The sequence below is a fragment of the Mesocricetus auratus genome, unplaced genomic scaffold (genome assembly GCF_017639785.1).
Source record: "Mesocricetus auratus isolate SY011 unplaced genomic scaffold, BCM_Maur_2.0 Super-Scaffold_6730, whole genome shotgun sequence".
Classification (NCBI taxonomy): domain Eukaryota; kingdom Metazoa; phylum Chordata; class Mammalia; order Rodentia; family Cricetidae; genus Mesocricetus; species Mesocricetus auratus.
The window spans coordinates 30,314,624-30,341,805 of NW_024429184.1; positions in this window are offsets into that span (position 1 = coordinate 30,314,624).

Consider the following 27,182-nt stretch of genomic DNA (forward strand, 5'->3'; position numbering starts at 1 on the left):
AAGAGAGGAAAATAAGTAGAAAATCAAAACTGATAGCCAAAATTGATAAGAGGTATTAGAGATAAATTTTTACCAACTGTTTTCCAAGAAAGCAAGAAGAGGGGAATACATTTTGGATCCATAAAGTATACTAAAGTTTAGTGACAAAATATAGATTAAAACAACAACAAATCAATCATGAGTATTTTTATTGAGTCAATGATAAAAAATCTCTAATGAAAGAATGTCCCAGAAGATTAGATTGTCTCCTTGCTAAACTTTATCCAACATTCAAAAAAGCTAATATAATTTTTTCTCAAATTATTCCAAATATGCAGTCAATAATACATTTATATCCAAAGTGTGCAATAACATAAGGGAGATAGAAATCAGATCACAATCAATACAAATATTTTCAATGTATTATTATAAAAAAGAATTGAGTTTTCATTAATAAATTCACCATGATCAAATTAGGGTAATATCTGTGATCCATAAATGATTGTCAATATATATAAATCAATAAGCATAAAACACAATAACAACAGAACTAAAGATTAAAGAAAAATGATCTCAATATATGAAGAAACATGCTGAATAAAACCCAATATTCTAACATGATATCAATACTGTAAACAATTTAAGTATGGAGGAATTATACCAAGACATGTTAAAGGTTATTTATGAAAATATTCACAAGCTATATCATAATATAAAGGAAAATTGGAACAAGTTTTCCTAATATCTAGAATATTCATTGTTATTATTTGATCTAATAATGGAAAGCATAAAAGGAGAAATAATCAAACTTTGTGTATTTGCAGTTCATCCTTGCTATATTTGTAAAAACTAAAGATTAACAAAAAAAACTTTAGAACTAATAGATCCATTAATTATTCAGTATAAAAAATCAATATGTATAGATAGGAGTTATTTTATAAATTAAATAAGAATTCCAAACAAGAAATTACAAAAAGCAATCTAAACTACAATAGCTACAAAGAATATGCCCATAATAAATTAACTTGTGAAGAAAGTAAAAGACTTACACAATGTAAACACTATACACAGATGGAAGAAACTGGAGGGAATGAATGAAAAATTGCCTAAATCAAAATAGAAATTAAAAAAGATAACATTGAAACTGACACAGAAGTGTTACAGACCCAGCATAGAGAAGAGTATGCTACATAGTAAACAAATCAGCAGGATTCCAGAATGAAAGAGACAGTAAACAAAGCAGAGGGGACAGCACGAAGGAGGTGGATAGAACACTAAAAATGAATGGATATTCTAGAAACACATGCATCATTGTGTAAATGGTCAGCAATGGTGTAGTGGAAGTGGCCTACATGGAGATACATAGATTAATAGAAATTGATTAATAATTAAGAGAGACCTAGCCAATAAGAAGCCTGAGCCATCGGTCAAACAGTTTATTTAGGACGAAACAGCTGAAGGATCACGTGGGACAGTCAGTCTACATGAAACTACTAAGTTTAAATAGTAAATACTTCAAGACAAGTATAAAGCCAAGGATCTTGTGAGTAGGATTTCAAAAACACATCAGCAAAAAAAAAAAAAAATCATCATATTGTATCAGGTCACATGTTCCTCAATGGATGAAACAGTCGAAAGATGATCAAGTAAAAGAATATCAAAGACGATTAATTTCAAAAATATGCTAAGAAATCAGCCAATTAATCAAAAATCCACTTATATTGGTCAAAATATCTTACTAAACATCTAATACAAGCAAAGCAAATGGTCAACAAAAATGCGAAATATATGAAACATTATCATTGACCATTATTTATGTTAATCAAAGTTATATGTAAATATCTTGACACATTTAAAATCATTTTTGTGTGAAAAATTAACAAGTACTCTCCAGGATGCTGAAAAGCAGACATGTAAATTAATATAACCATTATGGAAAAGAGTATGGGAATATGGGAATTCCCAATAAAACCAAATCTATGTGATCCCCCCTCTGTCTCTGTCTCTGTCTCTCTCTCTCTCTCTCTCGTGTGTGTGTGTGTGTGTGTGTGTGTATGTAAAATAAAGCCAACACGTAAAAAATATATCAATAGCCATATACATTGTGGTCTGTTCTCAAAATTGTGGTATGAAATCATTCTAACGGTAGTTTGTCAATCAATGAATAAAAACATGTGGTATATGTTTCTGCAGGAAGGAATTCATATGTAGTTCAGTAAATCTAGTGAAAAAATTGCAGTTGTCAGGGTTATGAGTCTTAATATTACTGTTGTTTTGTTTAAAAACCACTTTCTAAATATGAACCCTTATGACCATAGAATAAAGCAACCCCTTATCAGAGAGGCTTGCCTATGTCACTGATAATGCTTAATATAGATACTTATAACCAACCAGTGCTCAGAGAATAAGTGACTTTGGAGTGATTATCATTAAGTGGGGGATCTATATTACACATTCTTCCTGCCAACACGGGCTCAGCGAGCATTATGGAAGTAGAAATGAAAAGATTTGATGAGCCAGAGGTTGGGGAAGATGGCTGTGAAGTAGTGTTCACTGGACATGACGGGGCCATCCCTTTCATGAACTCATGGACATTTGGTAGCTAGCACATCACTGGCATAAGACCAAGACAGTTAGTATTCAGCATGGAAAGAAAAAGAGCTCAGGTGCCACCATTCCCTGACCCCAGCTCACCATCTACTGAGAGGTGAAATCTGTTGGACCAGGAGTCACTTTTGTTCAGTGATATGACCCATATTAAGTTGCCTGTGCTCCAGCGGATGACACCCTAAACCCATGCATATAAATCAATATTTGTTGGACTGAATAAACTATTACAAAGAACACATGAAATTGAGTTGGTGACTATGAGGAGCTAACTTAAACCCTGTGTACCTCATACCAGTGCCATAAAGTTGGACTTCTGTCCTATTTCCTTTACTCAATTAAGGTGACATTTTTAGTTGTCAGTATTTTTCTTTTTTGAAGGCATTTTTGAGGGGGGTTGTTGCTGGGTAATATTGAAGATGCATGCTGTCAGAAAAAATTATTTGTGAAAATTTAATTGTTGATAATTATGTTAATTAGTGAAATATGTAGCTCTGCTAGATGCAGGCAGAAGTTTCTCTACAGAACTGTATTCATTTGTTGTAGACCTTGGCCTAACTGTTGTTTAATTAACCAAGCTGGAAAATAAAAGATGCTTATTTCATTATTAAGTAAGGAAGAAATCTAGAAGTCTTCTATCTTGCAAAGTTTAGTTTTAAATGGAAGCATTCTTTTTGCAAATATATTTGACTTAAATCATTAATGAATATCACAGTATTTCAGTATTTCCCAAAACTCTGATTTTAAAATTAGTCTTTAGGCACCTTTCTATAAAACACAGATTTATTTCACTAATATTCAAAATTCAATTCAATATTGCTTCACTTATTCCTGAAAGAAATAGATATTGGTTAGTGACCAATTTAATAAAATCATTTTAGAAATGCTTATAGTGTATAATTAAGACTTCCCCTTTTTAAATTAATGCAATCAGCAGTTTGAGCCCAACTCAGAGACACATGCAAAAGTTTAAAAAACAACTTCCCATTTATTAGCTGTGAAATAATTACAGATCAAGAAGAATGGCAAGAGGTCATGAAGACAAATGGTGAATAGAATATTTTTCTTTTCATTTCATTATTGTAAGAGTATCCTTTGAACCAAAGAAAATATTACACATTAGTATATTGCAAATTATAAATGATTATTAAAGTCTCATAAAACTTTAATCCTAGGAGCTCTGCTCTCCTTCAGATGCAGATGTTGTTTTCCTCTGGCTGGGTGTGTCAAGTGTGAGTTTCCTCCACAGCAGCTTTGCATACAGTAGGGGCTGACTTGCCAGTACTTGTCAGGTTTTATTGTAAATAACAACTTCAACTTCTTTGTCTTTCTCCCAGTTTTAAAAAAACCCAGAAAAAGAGACAATATTAGCAGTAGGAAAGATTGTGTGATGCCTTCTAAAAATCGAGAAAGTCTCTTGGGGTTTCATTTCTATACAAAGTTTCTTTCCTCATTATCTTTCCTTCTTCGTTTGCTTTAAGATGCCCCTTTGTTCATCATAGCCTGTTAGACACTTGTCACTTTCTCACACATCTGATGCTATCTGAAGCATCTCTTTAACCTGATGCCTAAAAGGTGGATGGAAAGGAAGAACAAGGCAATAGGAGTTTTAGTCTATTTCAATTAAGTTATATCAAGTCTAACTCATTATTTCTTTTCTTTTTTAATAGTGACTAAATCAATGATATTTTGTCACTCATTAAGAATTTTTTCACATGTACTACTTAGAGAAATGTCGTTGGCCAAAGGTGCTTTTTACTTTTAGGCTGATTTGTTGTCCACGCAAATTTAATTTTCTAATGTTATATTTTTCTGTTAGATTTCTCACACACAAATTCCAAACACCAGAGGGTTTGTGGAAATGGAAGCTTTAGGTTATTTCCAGGTTTTAAAACTTATTCTAGATTTCATTTTATTTCAATGCTTTATTCATACTGCTAGAAAAACTAGTGTTTATCTAATGGGAGCAGAAAGGCACAGCTAGATACAAATCATTCAGTCAGATATCTATCTCCTCAATCTCATTCTTATTCATTTTGTACCATTAATATTCATGATACATTTGGTCAATTTTTAACATCAGCATTCATTTTCTATTGAAAAGCTTATAACGTATTTTAATTATTTCTTTGCCTTTGAAATGTTTCTGTCACTAATGACAACTGTCATTTTAAAATATTATCATTTGAGTACTTGCTTAATGATTCCCCAGTAAGTTCAGCCCCAGATGTTTCTCTAAATATTATTATGCTTTTCTTCCTTTTACCTGTTTATGGAACTAAATATAATAAAATTATTTGAAATGATCACCTGCCCATTGGAACTTGGTACATTCTAAAGCATGGTATGCATAAATACTGAATTTTTCTATTTTTCAGTTAGTTCTTTGAGATTTTACTACAGTACATTTGAAAAATAGTCTCCTCCAGATCTTTTCAGATCTACTTTTTCATCCCATTCAATTTTGTGTTCTTTGTGGCCTAGCTCTTTTCCATCTACACCAATTTGTGCTGCCCAAATATTCTTAGATGTGTGGCCTTACATTGGATGATGGTCAATTATCAGGGGTTGCATTTTCAGAGAAAACCAACCATTTCTCTCTCAGAAGCTAAGGGTTTTCCAATAGCTCTTGGTTCGATGTAGATCTTTAAGCCCAATTCCCCTTTACACACTGGTATTTGGTTTGGTTCAAGCTGACACAGTTCCTATGGATGCTGTCATGGCCTCTGTTAGTTCATATGACCAGCTGCCCTGCTGTGTCTACAAAACATTGATTCCTTGTAGTCAATGAAAATATAAATGCCCTCTGTTTCTGGTACTAATACTTCTTTATAAATATAAGGTAGTTCAGAATGAAGAAAATAAATGTGTTATAAAAAGTATAAGGATAGAGAAACTAATGCTGAAGTGAGACCTAGAAATATTTAGCTTCTTCAAGGAGGAAAATATGCATCAAAGTGTGAAGAATGTGTACTAACAGGCTTCTGTAAAAGGGCTACTCACACTTTAGCATGAAGATTTTATTTGTTTTTTTTACTACTTAGAGGTCAACATCTTTCTTTTTTTTCAGTGGGGGCAGTGTTTGAATGCAAAAATTGCTGGATAATTATACTCTCAAGGGAGATAGCAGATAAGTTTATTCATACTGAAAATGAAACACACAAAGGAATTGGTCTTTGGCTAACCAAAGATATTCATATAAATACACACACACAGACATACACACAGAGTAATTTTACAATGTCTACTTTTCTAAAGTATACTTGAGAATGTTATTAATTTTTTATTTACAAAACAATAACATTTATCACAAATATATATATATCAAGATTGTCTTATAAGAAAACAAAATTTTGACATTGCATTTATGCATTTATAAGTTAAGTTATATTTTCATTATTAGAAAGCAACATTTACATGCCAGTGTCCTACCTCTACCATAGATCCCACTATTTTTCACAAATGTAAGCCCTCACTGTGTATGCTGGAAAGCATTATATGTCTTCCTGACATCTTTTCTGAAATGTTGGATCTCCTTTAAAGCATATCTTCTTCCACATCTCAGTAATTGGCAACATATTGGGAGCAGTGTTTATCCACGTAACTGAAAGAAAGAAACTGCTAGATGCAAAGGCTGCCTTTAATCATCACTCGGCACTCCAATGTCTCTCAATTTTATATTCATAGAAATGAACAGTTCTCCTCTTTTCCTATGTATATACTCTCTAATTCTTAAGCAACTAAGGTTGTGCAAGCAGTTGTGTTTTACAGAGAGGAAATCTGGCAATGGAGATCATGCAATGGGCAGCACTGCCACGAAAGGGAGTATTTAAAATTCGGAAACAAAGCCAAGCTGCCTAGTGCCAGTATCAACAGGAAGGTGTCACAACAGGGAGATAAAAAGAGAAAATGCAATGCAGTTGAATTAAGGGCCTTTGCCTTCTTTTTATTAGATTTCCTTTCAGAATGGGGCAGCTGTAGGCAGAGATTTAAATGTTGGCTTAACCAATGTGTTTTCTTGTGGAATGTCTCCAGGGAATCAGATATTGATGTCCAAATCTGAATCCATTGTAATCCCTGTGCTTGCAACAGATGGAGCAGCAGATTTGTTCAGGATGCTATGGTGCAGATGTAGGCTAGTGAGGACGTTGCACTGTATAGCCGAAGATAGCATGCAGACATGTTCAAGAATATCAGTTTCACTTGGGTTGGAAAAAAGATGAAGGAAATTCTATTTGAAAAATGTTTGTGTCTGTAGAAAAAACAAATAGCTTAATACTGAAACCTAGAATAAATGCAGCCAGAAACTGAGGTAGGCACAGACAACAACAATCTGAGAAGGTGGCTGACCCAAAAGAGATGAAATTGTTGTCAAGGGCACTCTTACTCTGGAACTCACCTGGACCATGTACAGAGGCAGCAAGCCTGCACAGAAATTAGAATGGCAGAAAGAAAGAAATGAAAAGAAAATCTCTGAAGGGGCCTGTTATATTGACTTGCCACATCTGCTGCGCGGCCTATGTCCGAGAACATGAGGAGGGTGTCGGGGATTGACAACACAGAGACTCGATCAACGATGTAAAGAAAACTTTAAGCAGGCCCCAAAAAGGTTCAAGAAAACTTCCTAAGAAAGGCTCCCTCCAGAAAAGCTTCTGCTCTCTCCTCTACCCTGGCTGGTTCTGCCCTGACACCAGAGGTGGATGTGGGTGGGTCTGAAGGTGTGGTTAGTCTTTGGACAAGGTCGAGGTCAGGGTGGTTTCTGTGGGCAGGCCTTTTCCAGGAACTTATTGCCCCGGGCATTGTATTGTTTTTAGTAAACATGTTTTTAGTAAACATTGTCTTACAGCTGCCTACTCCCAGGCCGAAGGGGAAGTGGGTCTCTGCTCAAGGTCTGGTGTCCCCCACATTGACTGCTCTATTTCTGTGAAGAGATATCAGGAGCAACATAACTGTAAGGAAGAAAACATTTTCTTGGGAGCTTGCTCACGATTTTAGAGCATTGGACCCATATCACCTTGATGGGTAGCAGACACATAATACACTGGAGCAGTCCCTGAGAGCTTGACATCATGATCCAGTGACATGCAGGAGACAGACACAAACCCTGGCCTGGGCTTTTGAAACCCAGCAACACATCTTTTCAAAGAAAGCCACATGTCCTAATCCTTCCCAAATAGTTCCACTAACTGAGGTCCCAGCATTCAAAGATAAGAGTCCCTGGGGACATTCTCATTCAAGCCACCACAACAGTGCGTCGTTTGTTTGTTTGTTTGTTTGATTCTTTAAGGAATAATCAGAAGTGTATTATTTGTTTTCCTTTCCTTCTTTATTTTTTGTTTTTGTAGTTCGATACTGGAAGTGTAGGGATTTATGTAAAGATGTGTTGACCTGTGTAATTAAGACTGAGAAAATAGGCTGAAAATGCCTAGTAGGTTAGCATCATAACAGATAAATTTCATTTGATGGTTTTAATACATTCAAAGAAGAAAGTGTGGAATTTGCTACTCGAGACAAATAATTTCCTAGCTCATGATGTTCTTAATCAAAATTCAGAAGAGAAGAGCCTGCTATCCAACCAAAAAAAGTAAGAGAATAGCTGTGGCTTTCTAACATTTATTCATTCGTGCTGCATACACTTGATAAAACCTGAAAACCAATTACCAGCATAAAGATAATCACTACTTTAAAACCTCAAATGTCAAGGTTAAACATGAAGCCATCCACTTTTGCTTTTACTTTTGGATTAAACATTCAATATACTCTTTTCTTTCCCTTGAGAGTGTTAAGGTACAAGCCTCCAATTCATGGTAATTTTAAATTGCTAAGGCCAAAGACATGCTTTTTGGTTTTCGTTTGTTTCGTGTCAATATGAGTGATTGCCATGATGCTTTCATGCTGTGGTTCCCGCATAGAATCTGCTGCAAATTTTATTGTTGTCATTTAATTAAATGGATTAAGTGCTTATTTATTGAGTCAGAATTATATGAAGCCTAATAAGCCAAGTCATGAAATACAAAAAAGGCAAATGGAAATAAAAAATACTTCAAAGAAAAAAATTATTAAAAATAAAAATAAAGTCCACAGTTTTCTTCCAAAGGTACAGATAAAAGAATATGCCAATAAGGCCTAGGACTACAAAAGTATAAAAATAAACAAGGAGAAATTGTCCATATATTAATGCCACTAGACATAATTCAAACCATCTGGTGCTATAACTTAGGGAAAAGATAATGTATATTTAAAATGAATGCAAATTAATAATGGGTCTGTTAATGAAATTTAATGCATCTATTACCTAAGATTTAATGAAAGGTAATGACCTAAGACAATTTTTGTACATATTAATTATGTACATTTTAAATGAATTACTTGTATTACAATGTGATGGAAAGGCACTTCTTTCTGACCATAGCATTGACAAGATATGCCATTTTTTAAAAATTCTCTTTCTTCAGCTTCAGGTGCTGATTCTAGTTGGAAGTCTTTCAGATTTATCATATTTGTTGATAGAATACAGAAAGAACAGGTACATGGGTATTATATACTTTGGATGATGCCTTCATTTCTAGACTGCACAATTTTCTGAGTTTTTATACTATCCATTACTAAGAAAAGTATCAGAAGAGCAAGAGTGGAATTAAAAACTAAAGAATGTGCTGGCGACCAGGATATATTCCATGAAAACTTTACAATCATATTTATTAATATGTTTTAGGGGCATTGAAGAAAACAATTTTGCTTATAAAATATAAGAACTACAATATATTGACAACAACCTACAACCTCAAGTTCACTTGAGTTTTATCAATTTTATTCAGTAGTATATCTAGTGCCACAGGAAACTGTAGGTTTTTTGATTCTTTTGTCTTTTTGCCTTTTGGGGAGGCTCCACCCAACTTTCAAATAAATCACACACAAAGAGTAGCTTACTCTTAATTATAAGCCACCCTGCCTTAGTTTAGTTTGTTTCTAGGCATCTTTTCTTATCTTGAATTATCCCTTCTACCTTTTGCCTCTGGGCTTTTTCCTTTCCTACATTCACTCTTAATACTGGCTGGCTGGGTAGCTGGTTGGCTAGCCCACACCATTCTCCTCTCCTTATTCTATCTTGCTCTTTTCTTCTCCAGATTTCTCCTCCTATATATTCTCTATGTCTGCCAGACCTGTCTATCATTTCTCCTGCCTCACTTTTGGCTGTTCAGCTCTTTATTAGACTGTAAGTTGTTTTAGAAGGGCAAAATAGCACAGCTTCCCACAGTTAAACAAATGCAACATAAGAGAACACAACACATCTTTGCATCATTAAACAAATGTTCCACAGCATAAACTAATGTAACACATCTTAAGTTAATTTTCCGCAACAGGAAACCATTCAGCACATCATGGAATATTGCCAGAAAGGAAAGTGAATGAATGTACCACCTCAGATGGTAAATTTCAACCATTCTCTTCAAATTGGCTTACTTTATTTCTAGGAATAAGCAAATTTCTATAATCCACGACAATATGCTGCAGTAAATGTATGTGAAATACCAACATTGGTTACTTCTATTAAAACATTAAAAGAAAACAATGATTTAATTGACTTTTGAACACATCTGCCAAGCTAGGCATGGAACTTTAGTTTCACTTTTAAAATGGAGTAATGGTTTCTACATTAGGAAGTTGTTCTAAGAATTACAGAAAAAGAAATAACATATAAATACTACATGGTTACTTGGTAGTATTGTGTCACTGCAACGATAAACAGCACACTTGTTGAACGTATAGGTAACTGTTTATTGTAGAAATTACTTACAAGAGAAAATGGTCAACCCAGATGAGTCAAGTCTTTTGCTACTGAACCGGATACTGAAAAGAGGGCAAGAGGCTCTGCTGTTTGGTCTTTTATTCCTTCCTCCATACACTCTTCTAGCCACGCCCAAAAGTGGGCCTGGCTAGTGGCTCAATTCACTGCCCTGTCTCTAGTCATGCCCAAAGTGGGTGTGGTTAGTGGCATGGTTCTGCCCTTTTGTTACCACATCTGTATGTGTCTCTAGCCACAAAATTAATCTACTCCACTCATGCCAAAAGAATGAACATATGAATAACTTTTAAATAATTCAGGACAACAAAATAAACCGAGAATTTAAAATATATAGATAAATTAAAAGTTATTGACTACAGACAATAAAGTATTCTCAAAAATAAAAAGGTTAAGAAAATAGAGATTCCCCCCAAGGAGGGCCTCACCCTCCCTGGGGAATGATGTGGGGATGGGGTGGGGAACTGGGAGGATGGTGGAGGGACAAGGGAGGAGGGGTGGGAGAGGGAGCTGGGACTGATATGTGAAGCATTCATGCTTCTTTTTGTTTGTTTGTTTGTTTGTTTGTTTGTTTTTTTTGGTTTTTTGAGACAGGGTTTCTCTGTCGCTTTGGAGGCTGTCCTGGACTAGCTCTTGTAGACCAGGATGGTCTTGAACTCACAAAGTTCCGCCTGCCTCTGCCTCCCTAGTGCTGGGATTAAAGGTGTGTGCCACCAACACCCAGCTGCATTCATGTTTCTAATTTGAATAAAAGCTTGTATTGAGGGAAAAAAAGGCTAAGAAAAATAAGCGTTGGCAAGAGTGTTGGGGTGGGCACTAGGACAGATTGTTATTAGACTTTGAAATTACAGTTGTTTACTGTGTGGAAAATTTCTGATCTTTGTCTCCTACTGTCACATTAGAAGCTAAGCAATCAGAGGTCCGCCCTCACCACTCTTGACTTTCCCCCCACTGAATTAGCATATTTTGCAATTACTTTAAAGAAACCTCTGCATTTCTTCCTTCAAAGGGCCTTTACATTTTTCTCAGTAAGGCAGAAATTGTTATGAAAATTGAATTCTACTCCTTTCCTGTGAAGTGCACATTTTATTTGCATCAGAGACATATTCTTGAGTACCTGGGACAATGAGAACACATATATCTTCATTTCCATAGTTAGTACTAGCATGTGTATGAACACAGAGTTTTATTGCACTCTCATCTGAAGTTTGAAACATCAAAGCAACCAGTGTCCTCCTGAGTTTAGTTTCTCAGTCATCTAGTGGTTTACCAACTCCTTGGGCCTTCAGAAAATGTGTATGAATCATAAAGCACCAGGGGCTTTAGGTGCTATTTAAATAATATTTAGCCTTACATGTGTCATCAGTCCTAGCTCTAGCCTTCTTGTTATTTACAGGTAATAATGAAGAAAATTACTGGGATATTCTCAAAGTTAGCATAAAGGTTACTAAACGTTCACATTGTCAAGTATAGAGGAAATTGTATCACATTACATATGTGTTGACAATACTGATTAGATAAAAATAAAACCATCAAGTAAAATGTTAAAAATTTAAATGTTTAAATATGAAAACCCTTCAGCATTAAATAACAAATGATTTAAAAATAAATAATGTTAATTTTATAATGATAGACTTTATAAAACACCTTTTAAACTTTTACAACAAATAATATTTGTTTTTAAAATTCATAAAAGGCATCTTTTATAGGAAATACCCCCTTCTCAATGTACCTGACAACAGAAAGCCAAGATTCTCACTTTAATTTTAGTAAGATAAACAGTAGCCTGTTCTTTTGATAGCGAGATATAAAAGTTACTAAATTAATAAAAACAGGATATAGGGACTGGGCAGGTGGTTTTAGGGCAAGCTTCCAAGTTAGGACCAGTTTCTTTATGGACTAAGAGTCAGCACCATCCTTGGCCAGGAGCCAGCTTTGTTCTTGCCAGAGCTCAGACACTCTAGAAGAAGTAAAGCAACAAAGTCCTTGGACAGAGGAAAGAGGTGGTTTGTCCTCATCTGTTTTCCCTAAGGAAGAGCCATTTACAGAAATATCCCTGGGATGACTTAAACTGCTCCACATGTGGGCACCTAGGCCAGAAACGTAACTGAATAGCTCATCCCACCCATTCTTCCATCCAATAAAGACTAATTCCAGCTCAGAGAACCTGAATGTGTCGCTCTCCCAGTGATACCTGCTACTTCACAAAAGCCCTGCCTTCTCCCTCATTCTTAAGGCCTCCATAATAAAATGTGTCCTTCTAACACCCCCTCTGCGGTGTGAATTTCATTTTTCTACTGTGAAAGAAAAGAAAATGAAAACCAGTGTCTTTAAGGTAACTTTGATGACTTTAAAGTTGTTGGATTTTTACACCCTAGCTCCCCAGCCTAAATTCTCAACAAGAACTGAGAAATATTCTTTCGTTATTTAAGACGCTCCAGTATTGCCATATATGAAACACAATTCAGATTTCATATCAACAAACTGTAATCTATTGACAGAGTTTTATATCAAATATAAACTTCGTTTATTTAAAAAATGTGTTGCAATGATACCACAAATTATGGAGTAACCTAAGTGCAGTGGCTGTACTGAGGCAAGATTGAGAAGCACATGGAGCATGATGGGGTCATGAGAAGGTAAAGGATACCCTTACCCTGGAGTCTGGTCAAAGAATCTCACCTGCTAGGAAGCAAAAGTTCCCTGAAATGAAAACATTGGCTGCAAGAAGCTGACATAAAAGAATATTCCTTTTTCACTTGGCCAGAAGAGCTAGTTCTGTATGGCATTGCACTGAGCTACATTCCTTTCCTGAGGTCTTGCCTGAGAACTTTAAACAAAAAGATTAACTTTGCAGGGATGGTGGTGCGCTCTTGTAATCCCAGTACTAGCAAGGTAGAGGCAGGTGGATCTCTGAGTTCTTGGCCAGCTTGGACTACAGAGGAAGTTCCAGTACAGCCAGGGGTAAACAGAGAAACCCTGTCTCAAAACAAAACAAAACAAAACAAAAAATTTGCTTTGTTTACAAGAATGTCATTCCATCTTCCTGGATCCCTCTGAGTTACACTTTTACCATAGTAACTGTAATTCTGTCAGGTGATCCTACTGAATCACCTTGTTATCTCTTTCAGGTTTCTTGGAAACTTGTCCCACATGCACACCTAAATCTTGCATGAGTGTTGTAAAGATAATGATGAGGTCGTTTCTTACAGAAGTCATAGCTGTGTCCTTGATGTGTCATACCTTTCCTTCTGAATTGTTAAACCTCCTTTACAAGGTGTATTCAAAAAAATATTAAGCTTTATACTGGCACCCTAATGTGCTTATATTTCTGGTATAAAACACTGACCAAAACCAGCTTGAAGTGGAAATGGTTTGTTTCATGAAGTACATTAGAGTCTGTCACTGAAGGAAACCAAAAGAAGAATTCAAAACAGAAACCTGTAGTGAGAAACTGGAGGAAATGTGGAGAAGGGGCCCTACTGACTTGCTTCCTATGGCTTACACAACCCAGGACCACCTGCACATGGGTGGTAAGACCTCACAGTGGGCTTGGCAGTCTCATCAATCATTAATGAAGGAAATGCCTCACATGTATGACCATAGGCTAATCTGATGAGGGCAATTCCTCAACTGAGATCCTCCAGCCCAGGTAGCTCCAGTCTGTATGAAGTTGACAAAAACTAACTAGTACAAGCAGATAGTCATTAAATTCTTTTCTGCAACAAAATCACTTATCCTGCTTTGGACAGTATCAATACTCCTCTATCACTGAAAACTTCTCTGGCTGCTAAGTATGACTGTGGAGAAAACTGTGCCTTCTGTCTCTGTCCCCCAAATGCTGAAACTAACATTTCAAAAGAAAGGTATATTTGTACAGTTAAGGAATATGGAGCCAACCTTCCTGTATCTTGTTCCAGCTACCGCCATCTAAGTTCTGACTCAGACCTGACCCACCCTCACTCCCACCCCCACCCTGATTATGCCTCTCCCATCATGGTAAGTCCTTCAGAAAATTACCCAACCCTGCCCCAGGGGCTTGCAGAAGATGCCTCAACTAACTGTGTCTTTTGGCTTCTGTGATTCTGCTTGCTTGCTCTACTTTACCGTGCAACTGTCAAAAGCTGTTTCTCTCCAGCAATTGCCAGTTGAAGTAACAAAGAATCTCAGACTCCCATTTTGTCAACTGGTCCTTGGGGGTCTTTACACCACGACAATCTATAATTACAGAAATAGACTTTTACTATAATCTGGCAATGGTAAATATGTTCAGATTATTCATGGCAACAAATTAAAATATTAACTGAGAATAACTAATTTTATTTCCATGTACTTTTGAGAATTAATTATAACAATACAAACATAACTAACATAGCTTAAATTTTCAGTTTATTTAATATAATTTTAAACTGATAACTTTAAATTGCCAATGGAAAAATATCCAATGTTTTGTTCTCTTTGAAACTAATGTATCAGGCCAAAATAAATAAATAAATAAATAAATAAGTAAATGGATAAAAACTATACACTTAAAATACATAGAAATGGCTATTGCAGTTGAGTGAAAATGTGAGAAAAACTATATGAAAAATGTGAAAGGACTATTAGCTATAAAAAGAAATGTTACTACCTAAGAAACTAAAGTTAGAAAATAAGTTATATTGGTGATAATTAGTGGAGACAGGCTTTGAAGGCATCCTTTTTATAAACAGAGACTGTCTTGTTTTTAAAAATCACAACTTATTATTAATTCAAAATTGTCTGGGACTTTAAGGCCATCTGAAGATCCACTCTGGGCTAGATGCAGTATTCAGTAAGTTCATAGCTGGGCTCCCTGAGACCTCCTCCTTACATCCTCCTTCATTCTTCTCCATCACTACAGTCATCTCATGCTCAGGGTGTTTCTCCACACTTGCTGCAGCCATTTTGTTTAGATGCATTCTCAACTGTGCTAATGATTTATCTATAATTGATATGACCTGCCATCATTTTGGCTTGACTTGAGCAAGGACTCTGATATCTACATAGCAACCATACGGCTGTTGCTATTATGCTTACTGTTTCTCAGACAGACCCTTTGGAAGATATTTACCTCTCAAAGATACAGGTATTCTACAACCCAAAGAATAATTCATAAGTATAATTAATTCAAATAATAATATTGTGTTCTTCTGGTTTAAATTTCTAACATCCATTTATTATTAGTTTTATTCTCATCAAATAGTACTCTTTACATTGCTCCTAATTTTATTGTGTCTTAATTATATTATTCCTAAAAATTAACCTAAATATTAATACCCTACTTTCTTAAATTTTATTTTTCAAGTGAAAAATCAAAATGATGATTATTCACCTAGTGGTTATAAGTTTCAAATACATATACGAAAAAAATCCTTCTAACATATAAAGCCATGTCTTGATATATAGGTACTAAAGTATGACTACAGATTGAATTACAGGGTTAAGTGTCTAATTTTGTAGCTCTTTTGTGTCTGACATGTACAAGATTTTCTTAATGGTAGATTTAAATATATTTCTTAGCTACTAACAGTTACTTTTCTTTTTCTGTAGGTTAGCCTCTGTATTCTGTGCTTATCACAAAAAGAGAGGAAATAACTTCTATGCCTTTTGTGAGTCTTTTAAAATGAATGAACTTTAGGGAAATCATATTTTCTTGAAGGAAATGAGGCATGACCAATCACACAAAACGTGAGAAAATCCCCCGATGAATGACCTTTGCCATGTGTAAAAGAAACTGTTCAGTGACTGAGGTTTCATGGATTTCATGCATGGAAATCAGATTTTCTGGCCACCAGTGCTGTTCAGTAAATAAATAATCCATCATTGTGTCAAAGAGTTGAAACATAGAGATACTGCCCTTGCTATCTGCACAGACATTTTAGGTAGTAACATATATAAAATGCTAGCATGTCAACTGTTGTATATACATCATTCTTGTTTTCACTAAGTGAAATAAAACGATTCAACCTTGGTGATGTGAACTTAATGGTGAGAGCATTAATTCGAATGAGCTTACACCTCTGAATTCATCGAAGTGGGGTAAATTCGGAATGGGGGTTCCCAGAAAGTCTCTGCACAATAAACTGAAGCATGGTGATAAGTAAGTAACACAGCATCACATATAACTTCTTATCACTTCACTAACACCCAAACCAACAGTTTTCTTAAAATATGCTAGTAAGATTCTACCTGAGTCTTGATTTTTACATTTTCATTGTACATACGTTGTCATTATATTAGGACAAAGATGGTTAAGAGATGGAACTTTTCAGTGATGTTTTTATTGTCTTCATTTTACCCATAGTATTCACTCAGACTTGCTTAACAACATATTTTTCTGACTGCATTGTGTTTACATCTTAGCATAAATTCTATGTCAAGTGTTTTTTTTTTTTTATTTTTGCTAGCGTTCACAAGAAAACATTGAAAGTGCTTCAAACATGAGCTGCCCACCACAGAGAAGGGGTTGGTAGAGAGAGATGTCTAATTCAGTTACTGTTTGGACAAATGGACCACTTCCAGTTTCCCCTAGGCTCTTGCTTCTATATAGGAATAAGCAAGTGTTGCAGCTGTGCTTCAGGCATTGAAAGCATTTCTGCTGCTTCTAAGTAAACACCTACACACACTTTTGATGCTTAAATTCTTTCTCTCTAACATGTCAAGCCTGTCAGACCACAACAAAGACCTTTCCATTCAGAAAAATCTTCTAAATTGTGCAAAATGAGTTCACCAATAGTGTTCCCCCATGCCCTTCCAGAAGACCATAGATGTGAATAATCTTTGCTTTAGTGATTAAGAAGTGCTGACTTTAGTCTCTCAGTTTTTAGACTACAATGCATTTTACAAAAATCTCTATGAAATGAATCTGAAAAAGTGTTGTGAAATAGGGGAAGTGGTAAAATAATTTTATGAAACGCAAACATCAGCTTTCATAATGTACATGTGTATTCAAATACATATATATGCATACGTATATATGTGTATATATATATATATAATATGTGCACCATATACAGATACTATAATTTTTGCAAGATTTAATATGATTCTCTGAGGAATTTTCTTTCAGAAATATTTTTGGTTATCTGACTTTCATGTTAAATTTTAGTCATAATAAAATTTCACTTAATTTTAGCTAATAGATTATTTTGTTTTTAATTTTATTACTGCCTAAACTCGGCTGTGTTTAAATACTTTTATTTCAGTCTGATTCATTAGAAATAGTATGAGAACATTATTTAATTTAAATGTCAAAATAAAATTAGCTTACTAATTTATAAGGGTGCAAAAGGAAGAAATGAAGTCAGTATATATTCTAACTAAGTTAGTAACATGAATTTTAATGAATTTGCTAAGTAATATAGCACCCATGTAATATTATTTATCAATAGCATTTGTTCTACTTTAACGCTTTAAGAACACTTTTGTTGCTTAATCACACAGTTGGAATTATTAACTATTTTCATTATCCACTTGACAAATAGAGACTTTATGTCTAGGAATAAAATACAAATTGAAAATATGGCAAGTTTTATTATTATTATTTATTCTTTGTTTCCCTTCCTTCAAGATTTAAAGTCAGGATGTGTTTAAGAATTACTTCAAGTCACTCTCTTGTTGGTCTCTGTTTTGAGTCCACTGGAGGAGGACTTGGCAAAGAAAGACAATAATATTCAGCACCGGGTAACTTGGGGTCAAGAATTACAATTTGCTGTTATCATTTAAAACGAAAAAAAAAACAAACAAAAAACCATCTTGTAACCTGAACTAAAATACCATACCTTTCTCAAGGCCTCATATACCATACTGCTTACTACAGAGACTTTTGAAATGCGCTTGAATGTGCACCTCTAATGACTACCACTTAATTCTAAGATTAAATCAAAGCAAGCAGTGTGAGAGACAGCCCTTCCTCCTCCCATAGCCCCTGGATTCCAGGACTGGGAAATATGGCAAAATCTTACCTCAATGACTATTACAATATTGGAGTAACTCAACCCAATACTCTACCTTGTTACATTTATTTTTCTAAATTAAAACAACCCTATGTATGTATACTATGTGAATTCATTGGAATAAATGTTTTCTTTGTATTTTTGGATAAATAATCTATGATAATTATACAAAATTGGAAGAAAAATCTGTGTAATCAGTGTGACATATATTGTATATTTTTAGAACTTGTAATTTAAAATACAAAAAAATGAATCCTCCCTTAATACATACTGCCATGTTTAATACAGTATCCATTATATCTCACAGTTAAAACAGTGCCATATCCAGGTTGTAGCTATATTCATGTGTCTCTTAAGACTCACTGGTCATCGAATGCTATATGGATTCAAAATTTTCTATTAGATAGTGTGTATTACGTGTTCATTTTAATTCTGGTGGGAACAAATGAACATATATATATATATATATATATATATATATATATATATGGATAAGAGTAGAGGCTACACAAAATGGCTATACATGATTTCCTTGCTGGTTAATGAATTTACTATAATGTGTAATTTATCACTATATGAAAATGTATTCTTTTCATTTAACAAAACAAAAACACTATAAATTCGCATATCATGTTTCAGTCGCCTCATGAATCTCATGTTTCCTGCATCTCTCATTAACACAAGTAGGGGATGTACACCAAATCATTTGTGTCATTAGGCTTGTATAAATGTCCTGCTCACCCCTATACTACTGCTGTGTTTCCAAATTTGGGACTCACAGAAAAACCCAGACTTTTCCAACCAGGGATCCATCACCACCATATGTAGCATGAATTCACTTAGGATAACGATAATCTTCCTTCCTTTCTTCATTCTGGTCTGTGGTAGGGTCCCCAAAGACTTACTGCTGGTGCCAGAACAATTTCCTCCTTCCAGCCCACCTTCTTTCCTTGGGTCTTGATTGAGTCCCCTTAATAACTTATAAACAGCGACCCAACCATCACAACACATGATATGGAGGCAGGTTTCTAGTTCTTCCCAATGCCCTCCTCAGCCATGTCTCCAAGACCATGTCCATTCCCATGGTCCTTGTTGCCAACCCTTATCATGAACCACAAAGCCACCACCTCAGATTTTGACCTAAAAGATGATTAACTATATTCATTCTACCATCCACTCATGCTATATTGAACCCCCAGGTTTGACCTATATCTCACATACATTGCCCAAAGGCAGTCTAGTATATTCTATAAACTCCAGTCTGCCTGTACCTGATTCCAATCTTCAAACCTAGGCTAAGCTGAACGCCTTTCTTCCTGGCCCAGTAGACTGTCCTTCAAGCACCTATGCCTGACACCATGTGTCAGTCAAGTCAGTGTAACCTTCCTCACCCTGGGTCCACTACCCCATCCAAACTCTAGGTCTAGCAGTGGTGGAAAAACTCGTGCCCACACCAACCTTCATAATACAAGTAATGAAATCCCAGAGACAAATACTGGGGCTCAAGTTGAAGATTAGAAAAACAAAGCAGCCAGCCACTAGAGAGTTCTCACCTCTACCAATGCTCAGACAGAAGGAGCGATCCATAGAACCCCTGAACTCACAGAGATCCATCTGCCTCCTTCTTCCGAGTCCTGGGATTAAAGGTGTGTGCCACCACTGCCTACTCAGTTTCTATAGCTAACTAGTGTGGCTGGCATTTCCTGCCCCCCCTTTTTTAAAAAGTCCCCTTGCTACATAATAATCTAAATCCTAAACATACAGAATAAAGAAATTGTGGATGGTATTATATTCTGATCATCAGTGGCTTTATTAGATATAAAGAATGTATCACCACAAACCTTGGTGAAATCATTGAATCTTAGCATTCCTACATCTCTGTTAGCTTCCAGACCTAGGCCTGGTTACATGGCCTATGCACAGATCAAATAAATATCTTGAGGCCATTTACCCCACCCTAACTTACCTGTACTATAACTAACCTTCAGGCATATCCTGGGTTTTACATCTTGGATGATCACACTGGTGAGTCCTGAAATTTCTCTTACAGCATCTGCAATCCTAAATTTTTGCTGCTCAGTCAAGATATATGGCCTCACCACAGCCCCATAGCCATGGACCAAGCCTTTACTGAATGGAAACTCTAAAGCCATGAGTCACACAAACCTTTCCTCTTTTGAGATGACATCTTATAGGTGTTTTGCTATTGCAATGAAAGCCTGGATAAGGAAATTCCATATACTAAGTGAAAAATTATGTATCATCACAATTCTTTGACCTGCTGCACCTTTAAGTGGTCCAGGATTTCATATGAAAAGGTTAGGATGTCACTAATAAAACAGAAGCTATTCCAGAAAAATGAAGCAGAAGAGGATGTTAAATGTTGTCTGAAGATCTTCCCAATGCACTGGGGAAGTAAAAACACTAGACTACTTCTTAGCAATTGAGAAATGAAATAGCAAAGAAGCATCCATATTTGGCATCACAGTGCAGTTTCCAAGACAGAAACACTTTGGAAGCAACATTTAGCTGTTTCCAAAGGTGATATAGGATGCTTGCATTTATTCATCCTCTGGGTGGAGGTGGGTAAAGACACTTCTATCCTGATTTCATAGTCTAAGAAAGAATGTTACTAGGAAGATACTATGGGCCTAATTTCTATTCTATCCTTTGAGTTGACAGAAACAGTATAGATGACGCTGCATTGGGATGCCAGGGATAAATACTGATCTACTACCCAAGGCCCGAAATATTGCCAAGGATTAACTACACTTGAAAGGAAATACTCTTGACATTATTTAAAAAAGATGTAAAGAAAAATAATCAGTCAATCTAATCAAAGGATGGATTTTCTTAACACTAAAAAAAATAAAAGTATTTTCTTCTTAAAATTGTTATTTACAAGAAAACCCACAAAGACAGCTGACCAGATAAGGGGGAGCTCTTGACTTCCAGACTGATGGCTGAGAGCCAACAGGAGACTGATCCAGACTCTGAATGTAGTGCCAGGGAAGAGGCCACAGAAATCACTGGGGCCTTGGGTAGTAGATCAGTGTTCACCATGGTTTATGAATGAGCTTTGGTAGCCCATTCCAAATAGAGGGATGCTCTCTCAGCCTGGACACATGGGAAAGGGCCTAGGTCCTGCCCAGATGAAATGACAGACTTTAGAGATCCCCCCTCCAAGGAGGGTCTCACCCTCCCGGGGGAATGATGTAAGGATTGGGTGGGGGATGGGGGGCTGGTAGATGGACAAGGGAGGAGGGGTGGGAGAGGGAGCTGGTGGAACTGACATGTGAGACATTCACATATCTAATTTAAATAAAAACATATATTGAGAAAAATTGTTATTTACTGTTTTGTTTAAAAATATTGTCTTTTTAAGGTTTACATTTTCTAATGTTTAAATATGCCTATTTAAGTAATGACATAGAAAGAAGCATAGATAAAATTACATATAAAGCTTAAAACCCATTCCAGAGATGGTACTCATACCTGTCACAGTTTGGGGGCAAGATGTTACAATTTCACAGATCATAGACCCTAGAAAGAATACACTAAGACTGTTCTGCTAATTGGACATATTATTTAATTAGCTCCTAATGACATATCATTATGTCCATGCATTAATACATCTCTCAGATTCCACCATTGGATTCTTTTTGCAGTAGATGGTGAATGACATAGATCTAGACCTGATTTAGAGAATAAGTAACTGTGGAGTGTCTAAACAGGACATTAATATCATACATTCCTTCTCTAAAAGGTGAGTGACAGTGCAGAGGAGGGAGCAGAAAGACTGAAACTGTGGATAACTACCAAGAAATTGTTTTCTGTGCACAATGGGGCAGTTGCACACATATGCTCACAGCACTTGTGACCATGTATAGGGTCTGGGAAAACTCAAGGGAGACCTAAGTACCACAATGAAGTGGGGTGCGGATATGGGAACACTGTCCACCCAAAGATGAGAAGCTACTGATACAATATCTTCCAGGAAATGGAGAATTGGATTATTTTAAGATTGTCATCATTGACACATCTATCTACATGTTAAAAAAGAAAGCTGTCCACATTCATTATTGTGATATAAGAACAACTAAACCCTTTGGAACTGCAGAGATGGTTCAAAAGTTAAGAGCGTTTGCTGTTCTTCCTTAGGACTCAAGTTGGTTTTCCGCATCCAACATGGGCAGCTCACAGTTCTGGCCTCTGAGAGAACATTTATATTCATGGAATATACTCATACAGATATACACACATAATCTTTTAAAGTAAATTTCAAATGGCATGAATAATTTCAGTCTCTGACTATATACATTTTAATATGAAAATTGATAACTACATTAAAAGCAAATAAATATCCTGTGTTCTCTGCCTTAGAGAAATCCCAATGTGTTTGAAATCCAAGCAAAAAAACTTTTATATAAATCTAATATTGTGTTACTGAAACAACCTTCATAGATTAAATTTTTCCCTCAATGATGGCTTACAAAGCTTCAAGAGGCCCCCAAATCTGCTAAACCATACCATTTAATAAAATGTAAATAAACTTGCACAGTTTTTAAGCTTTCTGACTTTGAGAGCTACCTTTGAAGTTTTGCCAAAACCTGACTGCCGAAGACTCACTGAGAAACAGATTTCTTGACACTAAGATTAGTATTGGGGCTCAATATTCCCAGTAATGATCTTGACCATTCTAACCATAAACAGCCACCACATATGGTAACTCTGAGTTAACAGCTCACAGAAGATAAGATGTGTAACATCCTGGCTCCAATATTTATTTACTTTTCATCTTGACACACTGAGGCTTTGGAGAGGGTCCAGTTTACATAGCCAAGTTCCTTAATGGGAAATGGCATTTGTCCATGGCTAAGGCAGCATAGCAAGGAGGAGAGAGTCCATAAATACTTGACTCATGCTCATTCTGATACCATATCCACTTTCTCCCCTTTCTTTCCTTTTTTTTTTGTTGGATAAAAGGTCTGTAGCAACAGCCTGTGAGCAACTCTTCTGCTTTCTGCTTGCCAACTCCATAACAAGACCAACCATGCTTGCAAAAACTTTTTTGAACCCATACACAAACAAATTTCTCTTTAAAGAAAGTGATCCATTGCAGAAGCTTTTTGATAGAAAGATATATACTTTCTGTGAATGTGAATGTTTGTATTTTACCATTTTGAAAATATTCTTACCATTTGGGTTTCAGGTAAGTTGTACCTGAAATTGGGATTCATTACGGAAAAAAATAATTCTCAAATTTCGTCCAAGAAAAAAATTACTTCTCAACTTTGTATTTACTAGATAGCAGAGTCACATATGGAGAGATTTATTATTGCACTCAGTTTCTTAGATGTTGCAAAAATCACCAATGTTATTATGAGTGTATAGGTCTGGCATCCATACAAATGGAATGAGGATGTTGCCCATGAAGTTAATTACACTTCCAACTAAGCAATTTGATTAGAAAATTTAATCAGGAGAGGCAGATAGATTTATTCAATAAATACATACAAATAAGTTTTGTGAAATGAATCTGTGGCATATAATAAAAAGATACACGCCACAAGTCTCAGAAAGCTTCTGTAAATACAAATTGAGAGGAAATAAATAAAACAGGGTCTTACCCATGTAGCAATTTTGGATAAATTTTGTTTTCAAAGATACTCTTTAAGTAATCAATGTCAACTTGCTGATGAGTGCATATAACAAATGGCAGTAAGTAATGCCATTACTTAGATATTACCTATATCACAATTATTGATGGGTGATTTACTATTTTATTACTTATATTTCCAGATAAATGCATAAAATACTGCCATTTATTACATGAACCATCATCAAGTAAATTATTTAGCATGTAGCAACTGATTAATTACCTTGAGCTATCTAGATAATTGATCTTTTTTATTATTCATTTTCAACAATAGTATTTGTTAGCATATAAAATAAATCAATGATAGTGATCTTTAGCATTTCATTTTGATTTCATTTGTGGTACTGAGTCTTTAAACAGTTATAGGAAGTTATATAACAATTTAGGTTTGATTTAATTTAATTTTCTGAAAATTGTTCAATCTATTAATTTTAAGCATTAAATCAAATGTAATTTTTTCTGATGTGTAAGGTAAATAAAATTATGTCAGGATGCAAAATTTAAAGTAATGAAAAAGCTTAACTATTACCAGTGAATTTTGAACAAGAACCAGCCAGTGTAAGTATAATTTGACCTGTCACTATGGAAAAAATAGACTAACATAAACAAAGAAAGTTTCATATCTGGTAGGCATACAAGCATATATACTTTCTTTCTTATATGTTTTTAATTATTTTGAGTGAGATAATTCCCTTCCATATGAAACATTAGGGCTTAGATATTCACAAACTTGAGTCATGCAGTTATGAAACATTTTAGAAATTATTATTTAATGAAAATCTTGAGTAGAGATAATCAATGCCAAATTAAAAATACTTTTCTTTATTAGATCTTTGATAATTCTGTACAAATAATTTCGATCAAATTCACACTTTATCAGATCCTCACAAGTCCAGTTCCATTTCTTTGCCCACCTAATATTGTGTCTTTCTTATTTACACCCCATATCCATGAATGTGTTTCATTTCCCTGTACCATCTAGGATGAATGTCAGAAAACTGACTGTCCCTCTCTCAGCATCTATCAGTTCACCATAGTTCCTTTGATAGAGGTCGTATTTTGTATAGACTTTCTCTTTCCATGTTAAGATTTTGTCTGGCTTGTAGCTTATATAGATAATGTGGTTGCTCCCATAATTGCATTGCTGCCTTGCGGTTTGTTGTTGTTTGTTTGATTTCATTTTTTAATGTTTGTTTTGCTTTTCAGACAGGGTTTCAGGGTTTCTCTGTATAGTCATTAATGTACTGGAACTTGCTTTGTAGACCCAGCTGTCCTCAGAGGTCCACCCATCTCTGCTTCCTGAGTTCTGGGATCAAAAGCAAATACCACTATGCTCAGTTCTAGATTGAGTTCTTACCTGTTGCTCTCTTCTTTTGTAGAAAAGACATTGAATATTTGTATTTGCTTATTATCAGTGACTCATTGTCTTTTCTATTTTTTATTCCTTAAAAATTCCTGAGTTGTGGGAACATTATATATGTTCCATTTAAGGCGGAATATTTCCAGTCTCTTATTCTCTGACTATTGGTCAGTTGTGTCTCTGTGTGAGTTAATATCTACTGAATATAGAAACTCCTTTAGTAAGTGTTGAGAGGTACATTAATCTACTGGGTATACAAAAATTTTAGGGTTGGTGTAATAATATATGTTCATTTTGTAGAATAATAGTAGTAGGTTCTCCCATAGTTCCTAGGACCTTTCTAGTCACAGGTTCTTGCTCAAACACTGGATCCAGATATGGGTTTCATTTTGTGGAGAGGGACTTAAATTCAAATCAAGAATGGTTGGTTACTCCCAGGCTGTTTAAATGGACACCATATATACAATAATTTAAAATTTTGTCATTCAAATTAATCTGTTAATCTGTTGACTCATGACAGTGTCAATTAAATTATTAAGTATATAAAATGGAATATAATTATTTGTGCTTCTTAATTTTTAAAACTACAATTGCCTAATGCATTATTCAAGCAAAAGGCACACATATGATAACTTAAAAGTAGGACATTGCTGACAAGTCACTGGGAAATGACATTTTTCTCCATCTCAAATAAAACCTTTCTAATTATGTGCTATTTCACTCTGGCAGCATAAAAATGTTACACTAGAACTTACGTAATTGAATTTCTCAGTAATGAAAATAAAATATATTCTTGTGAAATATAGGGGTACAATTATTCAATCTAAATTAATAACAAATACTACTAAGGGATATAAGTTAATTTATAGCCATTTCATATGTACAGTTTTGAATAGCTTGCAAAACTATTTCATAAATGACATTTGAATTGAATAACATTTTATTTGATTAGGTAAATCTGTTATAACTTGTTTAGTCCTTCATTTCTAGTTCAAATAGTTCCATGGTTCTATTTATAACTCAGAATTCAGCAACAGTGTAAAGTAATCCAATGACTCAAATTTCAAATGTGTAAAATTCAGGCTTTTCTTATTTATAGTTCCCTGTTGAGAATAAAAAGAGATTTTATGAAACTGTAACTTGCCTTTATAAGTTTAAAATGTGTAATGCAAGTGGTGATTTTCAATGAATGTTTTCACACATTCATGGATTTAAATTCTTTATGATGCTTCATATTTTAACTCATTGGTGACAGATATATGTTAACTAAAGAGGCATATTACATACTTCTTGTTTAAAAATACATCATTTGAAACTTTTTCTTAGAGTAATAGTTGACTAGTTGACTTCAGATAAATGTTCAAACTAAGAAACATTAGAAATCATGACAGAAAAGAGTTATTTGAAGTCATCTTAAAGCTACAACAGCAGCAAAAACGTTATCCCAGAGGACAGGTTGGCATTTGGTGTAACTTTATCTTAAAAGTGTGTATTAATAGAGACAGATGTAAAGTTGTACAGAGTTAGGAAGACTACTAGTTGGTTGATTTGGGGAAAAAATTCAAAATATTTCTTAGAAGAGAAACTCTGGTTAGCAAAGAAACAGCAAAAAATAAATAAATAAAAAATAAAACACCAGATATGTTGAGTAATGACCCAAAATAATACCATTTCAGTTCTTAATGTGTCTAGAAGTCAAAATAAACACATTGTGTAGGAAAACAACATCACTGAGATTATATCTCTAGTTCTTTCATCTAAAGATTTATTGAAATTAGCTACCTATGAAAAGTATGA